General features: G+C 49.9%; 1 long non-coding RNA gene across 3 annotated transcripts; it reads right to left on the reverse strand.

Annotated features, from left to right (window-relative positions):
* Positions 1 to 562: 562 nt before the first annotated feature.
* Positions 563 to 21,132, reverse strand: LOC144330666 (uncharacterized). Of its 3 annotated transcripts, none has more exons than XR_013397019.1 (3): positions 5,805 to 6,649; positions 4,477 to 5,373; positions 563 to 2,421 (listed from the first exon to the last, which is right to left on the reverse strand). It is a non-coding gene; the product is annotated as an uncharacterized LOC144330666 (long non-coding RNA). The 3 variants fall into 3 exon arrangements; XR_013397020.1 differs by lacking the exon at positions 563 to 2,421 and adding an exon at positions 19,044 to 21,132 and having other exon boundaries at positions 3,333 to 5,373; positions 5,805 to 5,903; XR_013397021.1 differs by lacking the exon at positions 563 to 2,421 and having other exon boundaries at positions 3,333 to 4,784; positions 5,259 to 5,373.
* Between the last annotated feature and the right edge of the window lie 557 nt (positions 21,133 to 21,689).

A 21,689-nucleotide genomic window follows, 5' to 3' on the forward strand; every position in this document is an offset into this window, starting at 1 on the left:
GTATTTTTAGTAGAGACGGGGTTTCTCCATGTTGGTCAGGCTGGTCTCAAACTCTCGACCTCAGGTGATCCACCCGCCTTGGCCTCCCAAAGCGCTGGGATCACAGGTGTGAGCCACCGTGCCCGGCCTGGACTTCCACCAATTTTAAATGGTATAGCTGTACCAACAATATCCCACCTCCTCTAATTACACACTCTTATGTTCTCTGTATAGCAGTAGTTGTTGGCAGCTCCACTGCACTGCCTGAGTTAGCCCCGCTCCACAAGGAGCGATTTTAAAAGAGAAAAAACATCAACAAATACGGAAACAAAAGTAATTGTCAGCCTGGGCAACACAGCAAGACCCCGTCTGTACAAAAAAATTTAAAAATTAGCCAGGTGTGGTAGCTCACACCTGTAGTCCTAGCCACTCAACAGGCTGAGACGGGAGGATCTCTTGAGCCCAGCAGTTCAAGGCTGCACTGAGCCGAGATCGCGCCACTGCACTCCAGCCTGGGTGACAGAGCAAGACCCTCTCTCAAAAAGAAAAAAAGATAATTATCAAGGACAATGAAAAGAAATGCTTGTATTTCAGACTCATCATCTTTATTCCAAAGATAGTACTGCAGAATTTTAAGCACAGATCATGGTAGAGGAGGTGACATTGGAGAGTGTTACGGCCACAAACTTGTTTCTCAAGTTAATGAGTATTTTTAATTCGTTTCAAGGCACATGTTAATTTTGCAGACCCTAGGGACATACGCAGCGTCTACTTCACCATTTCTAATGTCTAATTCAGTGTTGTGCAATTGTATCTGTTACCACTGTAAAACTCTTTTCAGTTTTCTAATTGTTTTATCAGCAGGGCATATAAAAGGTCATTAAAGCAATTTCCATGTGGAAAAAAATTAAAATTAAAATAATAAGCTCTGAACTTACGTTGAACTGCAAGGTCACGAATTTTCTTTTGCTTTACTTACAAGTTAAAAAGTTACCTGTTGCTAATTCATTGACGCTGGTAGAAGTCGGGAGCCGCGTGGATCAGAGACCGGATTTTATTCCTCACTGCGCAGAAGCAGCACGAACAGCAGCCTGTGGTTCCTTTGGCCCCACATCCCGCGGGGCCCCGTGGAACAGCTCAGCTGGGCGCCCCGTGCACGCTGGCTCTGTGTCCCGGACACGGACACGGACGCCGGGACCCTGTTCTACAGCAGCCAGCCGATGCCTGCACCTTGTCCGCGGGGCACACGCTTCCTCCTCCCTCGGGGTGGCTCCCTGCAGGCACAGCCCTGAGAGCGGGTCTGGGAAAGAGCGGTCCAGCCACTGAGCTCTGGGCATGCCTGAGGAAGGCACTTAGACGTGGGAAGGACCCTGGGACTGTCTAGCAGGAGAATAGGGAATTAGGGCAGCCACGGGCTGAGGCTTTAGCAAAAGAACAGCAGGTGCGGCCAGTTCCGGGCAGGATCCCGCGATACACAGGCCACAGCCTCGCTCCTGTGGTAACAAGACAGAAGCCTCCACTGCAGCCTCTGATTGACCACGGCCGTCTCCACTGCGGCCTCTGATTGACCACCACCGTCTCCACTGCAGCCTCAGATTGACCACGGCCGTCTCCACTGCGGCCTCTGATTGACCACCACCGTCTCCACTGCAGCCTCAGATTGACCACAGCCGTCTCCACTGCGGCCTCTGATTGACCACCGCCGTCTCCACTGCGGCCTCAGATTGACCACAGCCGTCTCCACTGCAGCCTCAGATTGACCACAGCCGTCTCCACTGCGGCCTCTGATTGACCACCGCCGTCTCCACTGCGGCCTCAGATTGACCATGGCCGTCTCCACTTCAGCCTCTGGTCGCAGGCCCATCCTTCATAGGCAATAACCAATTGGAGGCCACTAAAGGGCACCTGGGTGCTGCCACGTTATTTTGGCTTTATAAAAATCCTAATTGGGCCAGGCGCAATGGCTCACACCTGTAATCCCAGCACAAGGTGGGTAGATCGCTTGAGGCCAGGAGTTTGAGACCAGCCTGGTCAACATGGTGAAACCCCATCTCTACTAAAAATACAGAAAGAAGCCAGGTGTGGTGGCAGGTGCCTGTAATCCCAGCTACTCAGGAGGCTGAGGCACGAGAGTCCCTTGAACCCGGGAGGTGGAGGTTGCAGTGAGCTGAGATTGTGCCATTGCACTGCAGCCTGGGCAGCAGAGCGAGACCCTGTCTCAAAAAAACGAAACTACAACAAAAACCTAATTGGAGAGGTTCTTGAGCCGCCTGCAGAAGCCCATCCCGCTTTGTGAATTGTGCTTTTACTTCTTCAGTAGATCTGTGCCTTCCTTACTCCCTCGGTTCTTCTGTTTCCTTCTTTTGTTACTTTGTGCATTTTGTTCAGTTCTTCCTTCAACACCCCAGGAAATTGGACAACTCTATCCAGTAACATTCTGTTCTGAAGCCACAAAGATAACAAGATGCCCGTACTGAGAAGTCAAGTCCAGGTGGCATTTTCTTACCCCCATCCTGACGCTGCCATTTTCTGTTTCGAACCCCAGTCCACCCCTCGGCTCCAAACCACCCTCCCTGTCTCCAGTTACAGCTGGCACCTGCTGCTGCACTGAGGTGGGGCAGCCACTGTGATCTGAGCCCGGAAGCTTAAGGCCAGGCTTTTGTGCACTGGGCCAGCCGGTCCAGACGGGAGCGCTTGCCTCACTCCAGCACTATACATAGCACCTGTGATTTGCAGGTCATTTCTTAAATTAACATCTACAACCTAATTCCTAATGAATCTTGGAACTTCTCTAGCTCCCTGAATTCTCCAGGGCTAGCCTTGCAAAGTGATTGTGTGCTCACTAAGGACATGTGACCTGTAATTTGGTTTTTTAAAAAAGAAGGGACCGGACACAGTGGCTCACGCCTATAATCCCAGCACTTTGGGAGGCCAAAGTGGGTGGATCACTTGAGGTCAGGAGTTCAAGACCAGCCTGGTCAACATGGTGAAACCCTGTCTCTACTAAAAAGACGAAAATTAGCCAGGTGTGGTGGCAGGTGCCTGTAATCCCAGCTTCTCAGGAGGCTGAGGCATGAGAATTGCTTGAAGCTGGGAGGCGGAGGTTGCAGTGAGCCAAGATTGCACCACTATACTCAGCCTGGGCGACAGAGCAAGATTCCATCTCAAAAAATAATAAGTGTAAAAAAAAAATTTAAAGGGAAAAGGAGAAATATTTTAAACGTTTAGCTCTAATAAAAGCCTATTTTAACTGTATCAAAGAAGATGGTGATTTCGTAAGACATTCCAGACAAACCAAAATTCTAGCCGCATTTGCGCTCCTAACCTGATCCAGCCATTTCCCTGTGAAATGCCCCCAGGCCATCTCCATTTGAAATATGAGGAAAAGAGGCTTCCAGAGGTGAGACAGGGAATTGGCTTTGGGGTTTAACAATTCTCTGCACATATTCAGTTCTAGAGGGCCAGCCAGCTTTCCCCCATAACAACCATGAAGAAATCGTCCAGGAATTCCTTATTTGAATTAAGTAATTGAAACCAAGCGAACGTTTTACGGATTGATGCTTTATGAAGGAGCTATGAAGGGCTAACCGACTTTGTAAAGTAAAACATATTTTATCTTTGCTGCCTAAGGATATTTTTGGCTTCAGGCAAATGAAATTAGATTCACTAGATTAGACTCAAAAGTGTAAAGCTCTGCAGCGTTCAGGATCTCACACAGGAGGGCAGTGTGCTCGCATTCCGAAGCAGCAGAGCCTCTTCCTGGGCTCGGCTTGAATTGGAATTGACAACTGAGAATACTATGATTAAATTCTGATTTTTAAGTTTATCTCACATAAAGTCAGTGTTCAAGGATGTTGAATAAACAAGGATTAGTAAAACAACATCGTATTTCAAAATATGTGCAGTCTGATCAAAGCTGTCACAGAGCTGCAGTTGCTTGACAGGAAACAGTATCTCCCATAACTAGCAATTCTCCTCTGAACTAATGAGCTATGACCCAGAAAGTTAGATTAACAAGAAAATGTGGCCGGGCGCGGTGGCTCACGCCTGTAATCCCAGCACTTTGGGAGGCCGAGACGGGCGGATCATGAGGTCAGGAGATCGTGACCATCCTGGCTAACACTGTGAAACCCCGTCTCTACTAAAAAATACAAAAAACCAGCCGGGTGTGTTGGCGGCACCTGTAGTCCCAGCTACTCGGGAGGCTGAGGCAGGAGAATGGCGGGAACCCGGGAGGCGGAGCTTGCAGTGAGCTGAGATCCGGCCACTGCACTCCAGCCTGGGCGACAGAGCAAGACTCCGTCTCAAAAAAAAAAAGAAAAGAAAAGAAAAGAAAATGTATAGGATACATTGAGTAAGAAGTGGCTGAGGTATTTTAATTTTAATCCTTAGTCAAAATCAGCCAATAACTGTTGCCTCTTCTAAGCTATTCCTTGCATGGAAAATCCTTATCAGCTGCCCCTGGACTCTGGACAGATGTCTCTGCCCCACACGGACCTTCCTGCTGTTCCAGGCGTAGAGAGTCTCACGGCATCTCTCAGGAGAAGGCTGAGCCCCAGCAGTGTAGACCACGAGGATAAATCAGATGTGATGCCGTCCACATAGGGCTGGGGAGTTTTCCACCGAAGCTTCTACATTATATAACGTACAGACTTAATCTTGTTTTAATTCATTAACCATTTTAACTCCTTTGAGGCCAGGCGTGGTGGCTCGTGTCTGTAATCCCAGCACTGAGAGGCAGGGGCAGGCGGATGACTTGAGCTCAGGCATTCAAGACCAGGCTAGGCAATGGCGAAAACCCATGTCTACAAAAAAGAAGACAAAAATTATCCAGACATGGTGGCATGTGTCCGTAGTCCCAGCTACTCGGGAGGCTGAGGTGGGAAGATGGCCTGAGCCCGGGAGGCGGAGGTTGCAGTGAGCCAAGGTCATGCCACAGCACTGCAGCCTGGGCGACAAAGCCAGACCCTGTCTCAAAAAAAAAAAATTTATTTTGAGTGCACTTGCATGTTTCCCCTTCTTAGTCATTCTACACACCAGGGAACCAAGGGAGGAAGGAAAGAGAGAGACCGACAGAGAGACAGGAAGGGAGAAAGGGAGGGAGATGGGGAGGAAGGAGGCTAATTTCATTAGGTGTTGGGCACAACATTGGAAACGTTAACACCTGTTTCCCATTTAACCCTAACACAGGCTTGTCTCAAGACAGATCAGCAAGAACCATTCCCCACCTTACTGTGGTTGGTGTATTCGTCTGTTCTGCGTTTTGCTATAAGGAATACCTGAGGCTGGGTAGGATATGAAGAAACAGGTATAGGTGGCTCACGGTTCTGCGGGTTGTGCAGGAAACATGGTTCCAGCATCTGCTTCTGGGGAGGCCTCAGGAAGCTTTTTCTCCTGGTGGAAGGTGAAGGGGGAGCAGGTGCGTCAGATGATAAGAGAGGGAGCAAGAGAGAGAAGGAGGTGCTAGGCTCTTAAAACAGCCAGATTTCCAGTGGACTCACTGGAGACAGCAGGGAGGCACCAAGCCATTCATGAGGGATCCGCCCCCACGACCCAGTCACCTCCCACCAGGCCCACCTCCAACACCGGGGGTCACATTTCCACAGGAAATTTGGAGGGGCCACACATCCAAACTATATCAATTGGTTTGTTTTTTTAAAAAAAATCACTTGCAAAGAATTGTGCTGGGCTCAAATATGATGACCCCTCCACTCTCTCCCAGAGCTCGTGCTACCCCCACAGCCTCCCTCCTCTGCCCCCAGTGCCTCATCCCCATGAAAACCCTCTTTACTTCAAAACCAAGCCTGCCTGGCTCGTCCCCTCACCTGGGACTCCGACAGCCAAACTTTGCCGTGTTTGTGAATGTTGGGATGAGAAAGCTGGAATGTTTAGCTTTGTGCTCACATTTCTCTACCGAGGTCGAGCTGGGCAGTAGGAAAAAACCTCTAATTTACAATTCTAAAACACGAAACATGTTCACTATCTGGTTTAGTCGTAAGTTTAGGGAGAAAAATAAAAGTGAAACTCAGCCCTCAAACAGCACAAACCCTAATTGGATTGAGACGTTTTGTTCCCACCCACATGCCTGCCACGAGTAAAAGAAAATGCTTCCTGAAGATAATACATCCAGATCCCAAATCGTGTCTACAGCCTTTAACAGGCAATAGCAACATTCAATCAAAACTTACCTGACAGAGATAAGACAAGAAAGAAATTACCGACAGTCAAGAAAAACAGGCAATAGGACGAGGTCATGGGAATTTCAGAAGCGGAGTTATGAGATGTGTCCTCTAAAAATACATGGGGTTACTCCATCCAAGCGCTGACGTGAGCTGATGGAGAGTTTCACCAGAAAAGTGAAAACTATAATAATAAAAGAGTCAGGCCAGGCGCGGTGGCTCAAGCCTGTAATCCCAGCACTTTGGGAGGCCGAGACGGGCGGATCACGAGGTCGGGAGATCGAGACCATCCTGGCTAACACGGTGAAACCCCGTCTCTACTAAAAAATACAAAAAAAACTAGCCGGGCGAGGTGGCGGGCGCCTGTAGTCCCAGCTACTCGGGAGGCTGAGGCAGGAGAATGGCGTGAACCCGGGAGGCGGAGCTTGCAGTGAGCCGAGATCTGGCCATTGCACTCCAGCCTGGGTGACACAGCAAGACTCCGTCTCAAAAAAAAAAAAAAGAGTCAGGTAGAAGTTTTAGAAATATGAAATGTGATACTGAAAATAAGAACTCTAACATGGACTGTAGGCAGCAAAGGAGGGGACAGGGAAAATGGGCAAGGCCTCCGAAGCATTTGCACAGCCCAGGCACAGGCAGAGAACAGAGGAGGGAAACAGGCAGGGGGCAGAAGAGACCAGGGCACTCAGGACGGGGGAGCAGGTCCCCTGTGTGCACACAGCCCCAGAGGAGAAGAGAGAATGGGGCAAAAGAATCATAAAAGAGGTGAGAACCAATTATTATTTTTGTTTATTTATTTTAATTTTTTTTTTGAGACGAGTCTCACTCTGTCACCTGAACTGGAGTGCAGTGGTGCGACCTTAGCTCCCTGCAACCTCCGCCTCTCGGGTTCAAGTGATTCTCCCGCCTCAGCCTCCTGAGGAGCTGGGACTACAGGCGCCACCATGCCTGACTAATTTCTGGATTTTTAGTAGAGACCAAAAATCTCTACTTGGCCAGGCTGGTCTCGAACTCCTGACCTTAGGTGATCCACCTGCCTCTGCCTCCCAGAGTGCTGGGATTACAGGCTTGAGGCTGCACCTGGCCCACTGATTTTTTTTTTTTTTTTTTTCGAGACAGAGTCTTGCTCTGTCACCCAGGCTGAAGTGCAGTGGCGTGATCTCGGCTCACTGCAACTTCCGCCTCCCGAGTTCAAGCAATTCTCCTGCCTCAGCCTCCCGAGTAGCTGGGATTACAGGCACCTGCCACCACACTGGGCTAATTTTTGTATTTCCAGTAAAGACGAGGTTTTGCCACATTGGCCAGGCTGGTCTCAAACTCCTGACCTAATGATCTGCCCACCTCAGCCTCCCAAAGTGCTGGGATTACAAGATTATTTTTAATAACCAATCAAAGTGAAGGTAAACTCCAGCACAAACAGATGAGTTTCCTGATGGTTGTGCACAGGCTTCTGACCCAAGGCAAAGTCTTCCTGTTTCAAGCCCCTCTGCCATCATCCTGCCTCCCCACACATACCCCAGTGATATCGTTTGGATGTTTGATACCCCCCAAAACCTCTGGCTGACATTGGATCCCCAGTGTTGGCAGGAGCCTGATGGGAGGTCACTGGTGTGGTGGGAGGTGTCTGGTCACTGGTGTAGTGGGAGGTGTCTGGGTCACTGGTGTGGTGGGAGGTGTTTGGGTCACTGGTGTGGTGGGAGGTGTCTGGTCCACCAGTGTGCTGGGAGGTGTCTGGGCCACCAGTGGTCACTGGTGCGCTGGGAGGTGTGTGGTCACTGGTGCGCTGGGAGGTGTGTGGTCACTGGTGCGGTGGGAGGTGTCTGGTCCACCAGTGTGCTGGGAGGTGTCTGGGCCACCAGTGGTCACTGGTGCGGTGGGAGGTGTCTGGTCACCCATGTGGTGGGAGGTGTCTGGGTCACCAGTGCGCTGGGAGGTGTGTGGTCACTGGTGCGGTGGGAGGTGTGTGGTCACTGCTGTGGTGGGAGGTGTCTGGTCACTGGTGTGGCCCCTATATAAATGTCTTGGTGCCATCCTCATTCTATTTGTCTCATCCCATTAGTTCTCATGAGATCTGATTATTAAAAAGAGACTGGCACCTCCTTTCGTCTCTCTCTGTCCCTCTCTACAGCTTCTTTCCTCTTGGCATGTGATGCCTGCTCCCCTTTCCCTTCTGCCATGAGCAGAATGATTTCTCACTTTTTTTTTTTTTTTTTTTTAGACGGAGTCTCACGCTGTTGCCCAGGCTGGAGTGCAGTGGCGCAATCTCGGCTCACTGCAAGCTCCGCCTCCCGGGTTCCCGCCATTCTCTTGCCTCAGCCTCCTGAGTAGCTGGGACTACAGGCGCCCGCCACCGCGCCCGGCTAATTTTTTGTATTTTTAGTAGAGACGGGGTTTCACCGTGGTCTCGATCTCCTGACCTTGTGATCCGCCCGCCTCGGCCTCCCAAAGTGCTGGGATTACAGGCTTGAGCCACCGCGCCCGGCCGATTTCTCACTTTTTTTTTCTTCCTTTTTTTTTTTTTTTTTGAGAGGGAGTCTAGCTCTGTCACCCAGGCTGGAGTGCAATGGCATGATCTTGGCTCACTGTAACCTCTGCCTCCTGGTTCAAGCGATTCTCCTGCCTCAGCCTCCCGAGTCACTGGGATTACAGGTGCCTGCCATTACGACCAGCTACTTTTTGTATTTTTAGTAGAGATGGGGTTTCGCCAATGTTGGCCAGGCTGGTCTCGATCTCCTGATCTCAGGTGATCCACCCCACTCGACCTCCCAAAGTGCTGGGATTACAGGCGTGAGCCACTGTGCCCGGCCAATTTCTAACATTTCTGAGGCCTCCCCAGTTGCAGATGCTGGCACCATGCTCCTTGTGAAGCCTGCAGAGAGGTGAGCCAAATACACTTCTTTTCTTTATAAATTACCCAGCTTCAAGTAGTCCTTGATAACAAAACAAGTGGACTGAGACACTCATCCTAACTCAGACCCCAGCTTCCCCATGAAGCTGTCAGCAAAAACAGCAGCTATGGTCCCCTCCTCCCACCGGAGTCTGATGGCCTCAGTCCCGCCACAGTTCAACCTCCAACTTGACTCTGCTTACCTCATGCAAATGAACCTATTTCTTTATTTTTCAGGATCCAAAATGGCAACTCCCTGAAGCCAGAGCACCCATCAGAACTTAAAAACAGACAATTTTTTAGAGCAGTTTTTGGCTCACAGGAAAATGCACAGAAGGTACAGACACCTGCCATGCACTCCCTGTCCCCCTCCCTGCACACACAGCCACCCCCACCGGCAAGCGTGGTGCGTTTGTTACCATTAGTGGACCCACATGGACACATCGTCATTGCTTGAGTCCGTGGTTTACACAAGGTCTCGCTCTAGGTGTTGTCCATCCTCTGGGTTTGGACAGACGTGCACTGACTCCTAGCCACCATGACAGTACCATACAGAGTAGCTTCACTGCCCTGAAAATCCTCTGTGCAGTGTAACTTCATCGCCGTTAGGAAGAAAACAATCTCTTTTAACATCACGTGTGAATAAGACAGATGATGTCCCAGCCCTCCACGGGGTTTCCCATTCTTGTGAGGTGGGAAGGGCAGGACAGAAAAGAAACAGTCCACAAAGAGATAAAAATAATTATCATGCCATTACAGATTAAGATCATCCAATGAGTGAAATGCAAGGACAAGAGTGAGTAAGAGAGGGAGGCAGGCCCGACAGGTAGCGGCGTCCCAGGTGGTAGCTCCTTCTCAGAGCCCAGCCAGAGTCAAGACCTGAAGGATGAGGACTTGGTCCTTGGACAATGGAAGAAATAAAGACCAGGTAGAGGCAAAAGTAAATGTGAAGGCCCAGAAGCTTGAAAAGGCTGAGCCTGTCCTGGGAACTGTCAGAGGCACAGTCTGATTGGAGCAGAGTCAACAAGGAGGGGCGGTGAGACCCACGCTGGGTAGGGACAGAGAGGTCCCAGTCTGATCGGAGCGGAGTCAACAAGGAGGGGCGGTGACACGCACGCTGGGTAGGGACAGAGACTTCCCATGTTTGAGTCCTTGGACACATGACCTCAGCTTCCTCGGCTGTAAAACATGACAGGAGGCAGCGCGCGGTGGCTCACGCCGGTAATCCCAGCACCTTGGGAGACTGAGGCAGGCAGACCATGAGATCAGGAGATAGAGACCATCCTGGCTAACACCATAAAACCCCATCTCTACTAAAAATTCACAAAATTAGCCAGGCATGGTGGCGGGCGCCTATAGTCCCAGCTACTCTGGAGGCTGAGGCAGGAGAATCACTTGAACCCAGGAGGCGGAGCTCACAGTGAGCAGAGATCACACCACTGCACTCTGGGCGACAGACAGAGACTCTGTCTCAAACAAAACAAACAAAAAAACACAAAACATGACAGGAGCCACCTGCTATTATGGAGGTAGCGTCCAGATGCTGTGAGGGATAAAGAAATGAGTGATGGCAGAATCTTTGTTTCCAAGAGTTTATAATTTGGTGGAAATAAAGTGGAGAAGCGGGAAGACCTACAGAGTGGACTGGCAGAGTAGCAAAGTCCCCTGACCGTGCTGCCAGGCGTTTCAAAGAGGACAGTGGGGGAGGGGGTGTCTGCTGTCTTGGGAAACCTTCCCTGGAGGTTTGGCAATGTCTTCCCCATGCTGACGCGATAACCTTCATCTCTCATGAGCAGGTGAAGGCTCAAAGAAAAACACAAACACTGATCCTGTCAACATCCTTACACACGACCTTGTGGGAAATATGTTTGAATTTCCGCTGGTAAGGAGGAATTGCTGGGTCGCCATGTAAGCTGAAGTTCAGCTTCAGTGGTTATTGCTCCAGGGTCAGTGCAAAAATGGACCTTCCCCCCAGCGGTGCGCGAGTGAGTTCAGTTTCCCCCCAGTGGTGTGCGAGTGAGTTCAGTCCCCACAGTGGTGTGCGAGTGAGTGTCTCACTCGCACACCACTGTGGGGACTGAACTCACTCGCACACCACTGGGGGGGGGACTGAACTCACTCGCACACCACTGGGGGGGAATGAACTCACTCGCACACCACTGGGATGGATTGAACTCACTCGCACACCACTGTGGGAACTGAACTCACTCGCACACCACTGCACTCCAGCCTGGGCGACAGAGTGAGATCCTGTCTCAAAATTTAATTAATTGATTAATTAATTAATTTAATTAAAATAGTCAGGGATCAGCAAACTTGTCCAGTAATGGGCCAGAAAGTTATTCTTTTAGGTTTTGTGAGCCACGTGGTCTCTGTGGGACCTATTCTCCCGCTGCCACATAAAACAGCTGCAGACAATACTAAATCCATGAGCCTGGTGCTGCTCAGTTCATCTTATTTTGATGGACTTGAAAATGTGAACAGCATATCATTTTTACATGTCACAAAACATCACTCTCCTCCTACATTTTTGAACCATTAAAAAAAAAAAAGATAAAATTCATAGTTAGCTTACAGAGAACACAAAAAAATGGATGGTGGACCTGATTTGGCCTGAGGGCCTTCTTTTGCCAGCCCCGTGCTAGATGAAGATCCTGGGTCAGTTACACACCTGGCAAAAGCTTCCCCCAGTTTCCTAATGTTTTCCTTTGAGAAGTGAAAATGTTTTCTTTGGATGCAGCCCTGGTCCTTCCTTCGGGCAGCTGGCTCATTTGGACTGGAAGGAAACTGCATCTCCCCTGCTCTTTAGTGTCCTCTGGAGGGATAGGAGCACCCACAGATCCGCAATGACGGGCGCCAGCCGCCCCGGGCGGGAGAATGAGTGCTCGCTGCGAGGCAAACAGTCCCACCACTGAGAGGGGCTTGTGCAGCCCTGGCCTGGGGGCTGGTCTCCACCATGGGCCCGCTCTCCCCCTGCTATGCCTTTGCCATTTTCGTAGCTTATTCTCTTTCTCTGCTCGGAACCAATAGGCAGCCTAAAACCACAGCCTTTAAAACGTTCCCATAAAGGCACTTGTGGCGTTGATGAGTGTGGGGAGGGCTTCCCAAGGGAGGGGATGAGTGGGGCTCGATGCGCCCATGGACGTCTGTGCACACACTGGCGACACCAGTAACCCAGTGCAGGTTCATCAGCTGTAACACCGGACCACTCATGGCGTTGGCCTTTCTCTGTTTTGGGCACATGTAGAATGACACGTACCCACCATTACAGTGTCACTGCCTAAAATTCCTTCGTGCAGCATCACTTTTCCGCTGGTAGGAGGAAAGCAACATCTTCGAGCCTCACAGTGTGAATAAGAACAGACGACGTTCTGTAGAAAATAGCCGCTCCTTCATTTCCACTTTCTGAATTTTCTGCAAATCTCTCTTCCCGCCAACAGGAAGTTGGAACCATTCAGGGAAGGGAACTTTGAGAAACACAGATTAGCCAAGTGAACACGGTACAGAGCCACTCGGAGAGAAGAAGAATGAGTCATCACGACAAAGGCTCATCACTGATAGGGTCAAGGCCCTTCTAGTGACAGAACAGGCAGGGGAGAGCCAGTGGAAGGAGCCGCGTGCCTGGCGGGAGGCTCTGGGGAGGCTCCTTGAGGACGAGAGGAGATGAAAACTCGGGAAGGCAGCTCCCAAGGCAGGTCTTGCGTGATATGCAGGAACTCTCCTGGCCAGGAACGTGACAATGAGACGTGACACCGGGAAAGATGGCAGCATGTGCACAAATAATGAGTGAAGGTCGAAGTTGAGGTCTGGAAACGGGCTGGTGTGGCCGGGAGGGGGACTTCCTGGAGGAAGGTGCAGGGCGGTAAATGGGAGCAGGGCCCTGGAGGGGGCTGGTCCAAGGGGAGGGCACCCAGACACTTCGAGCACCCAATGGCGTGCCGCATGGCACTTGCTATGACCTTGGCATCAACACAGGACCTGGCTCGTGATGGGCAAAGTGCACAAGGATAAAAACCTTCCCCTGAGATGTCAAGAGAAAAAAAATTGGCTGGGTGCGGTGGCTCACGCCTGTAATCCCAGCACTTTGGGAGGCCGAGGCTAGTGGATCACCTGAGGTCAGGAGTTTAAGACCAGCCTGGCCAACATGGATAAACCCCATTTCTACTAAAGATACAAAAATTAGCCAGGCATGGCGGCACACACCTGTAATTCCAGCTTCTCGGGAGGCTGAAGCACAAGAATTGCTTGAACCCGGGAGGCAGAGGTCATGCTGAGCTGAGATCATGCCATTGCACTCCAACCTGGGTGACAAGAGAAAACTCTGTCTCAAAAAAAAAAAAAGAAAGAAAGAAAGAAAAAGAGGAAAAACAATCACAAGAACAGCTAAACAGCTCCACGTGGCCCTGAGCCTGGCACTTAGGTAGCACTTGGTGAATGCTGGATGAATGGCTTAATGAGTCAGCAAAGGAAGTTCACCAGTTCTTCTTTTCCATAATGAAAAGGTAGTTTCCCCATAGGGCCATAGGCTCTCAATGGGCAGGGAGCGATGGAGACAGCTCAGCCTTTGATTCTAGCCCTTACATGGAAGACAGCATATTGCAGAGACTCAGCCACAAAGATGATCGAATGCAGTGTCTGAAATTCTCCTTCTCCTGAATTCTCAATATTGGTGTCTTTTCACTTCTGAACAGGGTTCCCTGAGAGAACCACGAGCCTGGCCCAAACGTGTAGGCTGTGGCTGGCTGTTTTGTTTTACTGTGGTTTGTCTGGATGCACAAAAATGCTTAAGCTTTAAGTCTCTGATACTTTTCATTTTGTAATTTAAGAACAAGAAAAAAACTTCCTCTAACCTAATGCTTTCTGCAAACCAGAAAAAACAAACAAACAAAACCTGCTCTGCTCAGCTTCCGTAATTCCAAATATGTTGTAAGGGTGACTGCAGCACTGGCGGCTTGCTATTTCTCCAGACTGTGGGCTGCCCCCCACAGCCAGGCCATGACTCAGTCACCTCTCACTCTCTCTTGTTGTCTGCCCACTGGATTTGTCACAGAATCAGAGGTCCACTGGGTGACCAAGGCTTGCCTGAGCAGGACACGAAAGCTGCGCTGCTAGCATCTAAGCTGGACCGCAGCACAGGCCACACCCTTTCCGTACTCACCGCCCTGTAACATGACTGATGTTAGCTGCGGTGGGGCGAGGGACGCCCCTCTTGTGTCCTGAGTCTGATCACCTGGTCAGACCACAAGTTGGAGGTGTGGGTTTCTGAAGCGACAACATCCTCACTGAAATTCTGCCCATGCACTTTCTCTTCTCATTTTTGTTTCCGCCCACCGTGACCGTTTTCCTCTTTTTCCACCCCAAAGGAAGAGAAATGTCGAGAAAATAACACTACAGAGCACAGATGGAGGACAGGCAGACGGTGTGAAGATTGCAATAACTGTGTCCCTCCAAGTTATCGGATGATGAAATAAGGCAAGTGACGGGACCCGTGTCCAACATGGCTCGGCTAGAAGGTGCTTTCTGCTTTAATATGTGGGGATTCCTGAGTGTCTCTGGACTCTCCCCAACAATAAGTCCACAGTTAGTGAACCCTGAGTCAGCAGGCTGTGAGGGCCTGAGGTCCAGCAGCTCTGCACTGTGGCTCTCGGCCCCCCCCAACCCCAGCTTGTGACCTGTGAGTCACCCAGCCCAGCAGACACCATTGTGCCCTCTGCAGATGCACAGGCTGCTTCCTGCCTTGCTTTCCTCCCAGAGCTGTTTGCCATAAATGACCACACGCGTAAGAAAGCACACTGCATACTTCTAACATGCGGTGTGAGCACCACGTGTGCACATAAACAAGTATCCATGCATTTATCTACAAAATAGAAGTAGTCCAAGGATATGGTACAGTTGTTAAAAGGCTTGATAAAATTGAAACACAGTAATGGTGCTTCTGAAGTTTGCCAAATTTCTATGACGATGAAAAAGTTTTTATCCTGGATACAAACCCTTTACTCTCAGTATCATCTAATGACAAGTCGATGGGATTAGGCATTAAAAGATGGGATGAGGATTAAGTAGGATCACTGGGTTTTGGTGAAAGACACTGCTATGAGTTAAATTATGCCCCATTCAAAAAAAACGATATGTTGGCGTCCTAACCCCCACATACCTCAAAATATGACTTTATTCGGAAATAGGGTCTTGTCTATTTCCAAAGAGGGAATGAAGTTAAATCAAATTCAGATGACATCATGAGGGAGGATCCTAATTGAATACAGCCAGTGTTCTTATAAAAAGGGGAAACTGGGACACAGAGAGACACACACAGAGGAAGAACACCACGTGAGGACTGGAGCTCCACCACCCAGCCGACGAGCCACTGAGCCAAGAAGCCACTGAGCCGAGGAGCCACCGAGCCGAGGAGCTACCGAGCTGAGAAGCCAGCCAGCCGAGAAGCCACCTGGCCAAGGAGCCACCGAGCCAAAGAGCCACCAAGCTGAGAAGCCACCCGGCCGAGGAGCCACCGAGCCAAGGAGCCACCGAGCTGAGGAGCCACTGGAGGCCGGATCCAGGCCCAGCTGGGACAGACTTTCCCCTGGAGCCTTCAGGGGAGCTCGGCCCTGTGGACACTGGGATCTCAGACTTCTGGCCTGGGAGAGAAGACAGTCCTATTGTTTGTGGCACTTGGTTATGGCTGCCCGAACAAACGGATACAAACCCTAAAGCGAGAGGGGCGGACACAGTTCTGGCTTTGAAGGCACAAAAGCCCACTTTTGCATTCCGGTTCTGATGCTTATTGATGGTGGCATCACCTGATTTCTCTGAGCTTATTTTCTTTCCCTTTACTTATTTTTGAGAGGGAGTCTTACTCTGTCACCCAGGCTAGAGTGGAGTGGTACAATCTCAGCTCACCGCAGCCTCCGCCTGCTGGGGTCAAGCGATTCTCCTGCCTCAGCCTCCTGAGTAACTGGGACTACAGGCACCCACCACCATGCCCAGCTAATTTTTTTTGTATTTTGAATAGAGACAGGGTTTCACCATGTTGGCCAGGCTAGTCTCAAACTCCTGACCTCAGGTGATCAACCAGCCTCAGCCTCCCAAAGTGCTGGGATTACAGATGGGCCACCGCACCTGGCCTTATTTTCTATGTAAAAAGACATATGTATCTATATGCACATACACATTACAGACACAGATGTGGATATAGATGTAGCTACGGACATAGATGTAGCTATGAACATAGACGTAGATAGATACAGTAATATAGTGTAGATATTTGTCCCCACCCAAATCTCATGTCGAGTTGTAATCTCCAGTGTTGGAGACGGGACCTGGTGGCAGGGGTTTAGGTCATGGGGGCAGATTGCTCGTGGTTTCGTGCTGTCCTCACGATGGTGAGTGAGTTCTCAGGAGATCTGGTTGTTTAAGTGTGTGGCAGCTTCCCCAACCCACTCTCTCTCTCTGACTTCAGCTCTGGCTGTGTGACGCGCCTGCTCCCGCTTCACCTTCCGCCATGAGCAAAAGCTCCCTGAGGCCTCCCCAGACGTGGAGCAGATGCTGGTACCATGCTTGTACAGCCTGCGGAACCATTAGCCAACTACACCTCTTTTCTTTATAAGTGGCCCAGTCTCCGGTATTTCTTTATGGCAAAGCAAGAAGGGCTTCACAGATATAGACACAGCTGTGATATGGGTGTAGATGTAGATATATAGAGACATGGGTATATGACTATAGATGCAGGTGTGGATGTAGACACAGATAAGGATACAGATATGCGATTGGTGCGCCTACCTGGGAGAACACAGATAAAGATGCTTCCTCTCTCTTCTGCTAGACCGGGAGCTCACTGGCTGCAAAGACTCCACATTGCTTCCTGTGTCTGTCCCAGTGCCACAGGTGCACCTAGGCACACAGCAGATGTTCTTGAGCACCTGTCAGGAAGGCTGGCACAGCCTAACCCCCTTGCCCACTCCTCCGACCTCCCACGTGAACGGTACCCCGTCAGCCACTGTGGTGATGAATAACCAGAGATCAGTGTCTGGCTGGAAGTTCTCTGGCTTTCAAAAATTATTTTATATACGGAACATATGGTTCAATGTTCAAATTCTTTAAGCTTGACCTACGTAATGGAGCTCACTGATTAGCCCACAACTAAGGAGTCTTTGCCATCACATCTATGTCCTTCTCTTTATCTCGTTTCCAGCAGCACCCGCCGCCCTAGCCTGAGCCTCCCCACAAATGGATCTTTGCCTCTACCTTCCCCAGCTCTGCCCCAGTTCCAGGTCAGGCTTTTGTGCTCCACAAATCATCTATGGATTTTCTGCATTAACGCCCATGACAATTCAGTGTCTCTTACCAACATCGGCATCCCGAAGCTACACGAAATGCCTGGATGTGAAATCGATAGTAACAGCTCCTGGGTAGCTCTGTGCCCCAGATTCACCGATCAGCCTGCACACCATTTGCACACAGGCTTTCGTTTACACCAAGAGCCTACATTTTAGCATGAGGCAGACAAGAAACTCTCCCAGAACTCGTCTGTTCTTCTTTTCAATTACTTTGTAATTATATACTTTCATTAAGAAGTTAATTACTTCAACATTAACCTTCCATCTATCCTTTTAACATAAAACAAACGAAGATTGGGTAAAAATACAAGGACTTACTAAAATGGCAAACGCTTATATAGAACACTTATGAGGCGGCAGGCGGGGTTTCCAGGGCTCTGCTCATCGAGTATATTAACTGGGATTCCCTCGAGGGCCGTGAGACAAACACAGGCAGCGCTCAAAACGCTTCACAGCCCGTTCAGCTCCACGTTGATTGCTGAGTCGTGGAAACGTGCAAGGGGTCCCGGGGAGTCAACTCTTTACCTACTGGCTTGGGAGTATTCAAATGTGTAACAACGGAATGCTGCTGTGCCAGGGTATGTGGCCTGAATCCCAGCCTCTGTGGCAGGGACAGCAGCAGAGTCCATTTCACAGAGAAGGACACTGAGACCCAGAGACAGGAAGCGACATTCCCAGGGCCCACAGACAGCGTGGGTGCAGACTGTGCAGTCTGGTTTCCACAGCTGAGCCAGTGGCCTCTGCACTGTCTCAATTCTGGGACTGGAAATGGACTGCGTGTGTACGTTGCAACATTGTTTTAACAACCAGATATATTTTCTCACTTACTAGGAAAGCTTTCAAACGGGCACAGAAAAAGTGAAAAAGAAATAAGATGAATACTCATGTACTAAACAACCAGATCAACAACTCTTACTGTTTAGTCATATTTACTTTAGCACATACACATACACAACACTCTCACACCCATACACACACACACATACTCACATGCTCACACACATAGACAAACACATACACACATATGCTGACATACACACACACTCACATACACTCTTGCACACACAGCTGAGCCCTTTCACAATAAACTACCATACTGTCCCTCCAGCCCCGTGCTTCAACACATTTCTCTTAAAAACATAAACTTTTGGCTGGGCGCGGTAGCTCACACCTGTAATCCCAGCACTTTGGGAGGCCAAGGTGGGCGGATAACCTGAGGTCGGGAGTTTGAGGCCAGCCTGACCAACATGGGGGAACCCTGTCTGTACTAAAAAAAAGAAAAATACAAAATTAGCCAGGCGTGGTGGCGGGTGCCTGTAATCCCAGCTACTGGGGAGGCTGAGGCAGGAGAATTGCTTGAACCCAGGAGGCAGAGGTTGTGGTGAGCCGAGATCATGCCACTGCACTCCAGCCTGAGCAATAAGAGGGAAACTTCTATTCAAAAACAAAGAAAGTCAGCAGTAAGTCACTAAGATTACCAAATGCTCAGTCCATATTGAAATGTCCCCAGTTGTCCCTGCGAATGTGTCTGACCGCTGCCTGTTGGAAAAGCTTCCAATCACGGCTCCCGTGGCGAGTGCAGTTGTCACGTCTCTTCGGTTGTTTTAATCTAGACTCAACTCCCTGACACACACACACTCCCCCAGCCGCTCCCAGCACACTGACCTGTTATGGAGACCTGGCCAATTGTCCGGCAGAATGTCCACATTCTGGATTTGTCTGGTTCCCTATGGCTTCATTTAACTGGTTCCTCTGTGGCCTGGATTTTCTGCCATATGGAATTTCAGCCTTGATTGGCCAGAAAGCTTCACAGGGAATACCTCGACTCACAGCATCATGCCCGGCGGCAGGTCCCCTCAGGCTGACCACATGCATTTTAACGATCGTCAAAGATGTATCAAGCAAGATAATTTAGTAAAAAATTCTGATGTTAATAAATATGCTGACTGGGTGTGGTGGCTCACGCCTCTAATCCCAGCGCTTTGGGAGGCTGAGGCGGGTGGATCACCTGAGGTCGGGAGTTCAAGACCAGCCTGAACAACATGGAGAAACCCCATCTCTACTAAAAATACAAAATTAGCCAGACGTGGTGGCGCATGCCTGAAATCCCGGCTACTCTGGAGGCTGAGGCAGGAGAATTGCTTAAACGTGGGAAGCAGAAGTTGCAGAGAGCCGAGACCGCGCCACTGCACTCCAACCTGGGCAACAAGAGCAAAACTCCTTCTCAAAGGATAAATAAATAAATAAATAAATAAATAAATAAATAAATAAATATGCTGGTCAGGTGTGGTGGCTCATGCCTGTAATCCCAGCACTTTGGGAGGCTGAGATGGGCAGATCACCTGAGGTCAGGAGTTCGAGACCAGCCTGACCAACATGGTGAAACCCCGTCTCTACTAAAAACACAAAATTAGCTGGGCATGGTGGTACATGCCTGTAGTCCCAGCTACTCAGGAGGCTGAGGTAGGAGAATCGCTTGAACCCAGTAGGTGGAGGTTGCGGTGAGCCGAGATCGCGCCACTGCACTCCAGCCTGGGCAACAAGAGCGAAACTCTGTCTCAAAAAGAAAAAAACAAAATCTGATGTTAATAAAGATGCTGGCTGAGCATGGTGGCTCACGCCTGTAATCCCAACACTATGGGAGGCTGAGGCAGGAGGATCACTTGACCCTAGGAGTTCAAGATAATCCTGGGCAACATAGCAAGACCCTATCTCTACAAAAAATACAAAAATTAGCTAGAAGTAGTGGCTCACACCTGCGGTGCCAGCTAGTCTGGAGGCTGAGATGGGAGGATCGCTTGAGCCCAGGAGGTCAAGGTGGCAGTGAGCTGTGATCGCACCATTGCCCTCCAGCTTGGGCGACAGAGCAAGACTGTGTTTCAAAACAAACAAAAACATACACACAGACACACAGACACACACACAGACACACACAGACACACAGAGAGACACACACAGACACACACGGACACACACGGACACACACACACAGACACACACAGACACACACACAGACACACAGAGACACACACACAGACACACACACAGACACACAGACACACACAGACACACACACAGACGCACAGAGACACACAGACACACACACAGACGCACAGAGACACACACAGACACACACACAGACACACAGAGACACACACACAGACACACACACAGACACACACATAGATGCACAGAGACACACAGACACACAGAGACACACACACAGACACACACACAGACTCACAGAGACACACACACAGACACACAGAGACACACACACAGACACACACACAGACGCACAGAGACACACACACAGACACACACACAGACACACAGAGACACACACACAGACACACACACAGACGCACACACAGACACACAGAGACACACACACAGACACACACACAGACGCACAGAGACACACACACAGACACACACACAGACACACAGAGACACACACACAGACACACACACAGACACACAGAGACACACACAGACACACACACAGACACACAGAGACACACACAGACACACACACAGACACACACACAGACACACAGAGACACACACACAGACTCACAGAGACACACACACAGACACACACACAGACACACACACAGACACACACATAGATGCACAGAGACACACAGACACACAGAGACACACACACAGACACACACACAGACTCACAGAGACACACACACAGACACACACACAGACGCACAGAGACACACACAGACACACACACAGACACACACATAGATGCACAGAGACACACAGACACACAGAGACACACACACAGACACACAGAGACACACACACAGACACACACACAGACTCACAGAGACACACACACAGACACACACACAGACACACACATAGATGCACAGAGACACACAGACACACAGAGACACACACACAGACACACACACAGACTCACAGAGACACACACACAGACACACAGAGACACACACACAGACACACACACAGACACACAGAGACACACACACAGACACACACACAGACGCACAGAGACACACACACAGACACACACACAGACACACAGAGACACACACACAGACTCACAGAGACACACACACAGACACACACACAGACACACACATAGATGCACAGAGACACACAGACACACAGAGACACACACACAGACACACACACAGACTCACAGAGACACACACACAGACACACAGAGACACACACACAGACACACACACAGACACACACACAGACACACACATAGATGCACAGAGACACACAGACACACAGAGACACACACACAGACACACACACAGA

Source organism: Macaca mulatta, chromosome 8 (assembly GCF_049350105.2).
Source record: "Macaca mulatta isolate MMU2019108-1 chromosome 8, T2T-MMU8v2.0, whole genome shotgun sequence".
NCBI classification, from domain to species: Eukaryota; Metazoa; Chordata; class Mammalia; order Primates; family Cercopithecidae; genus Macaca; species Macaca mulatta.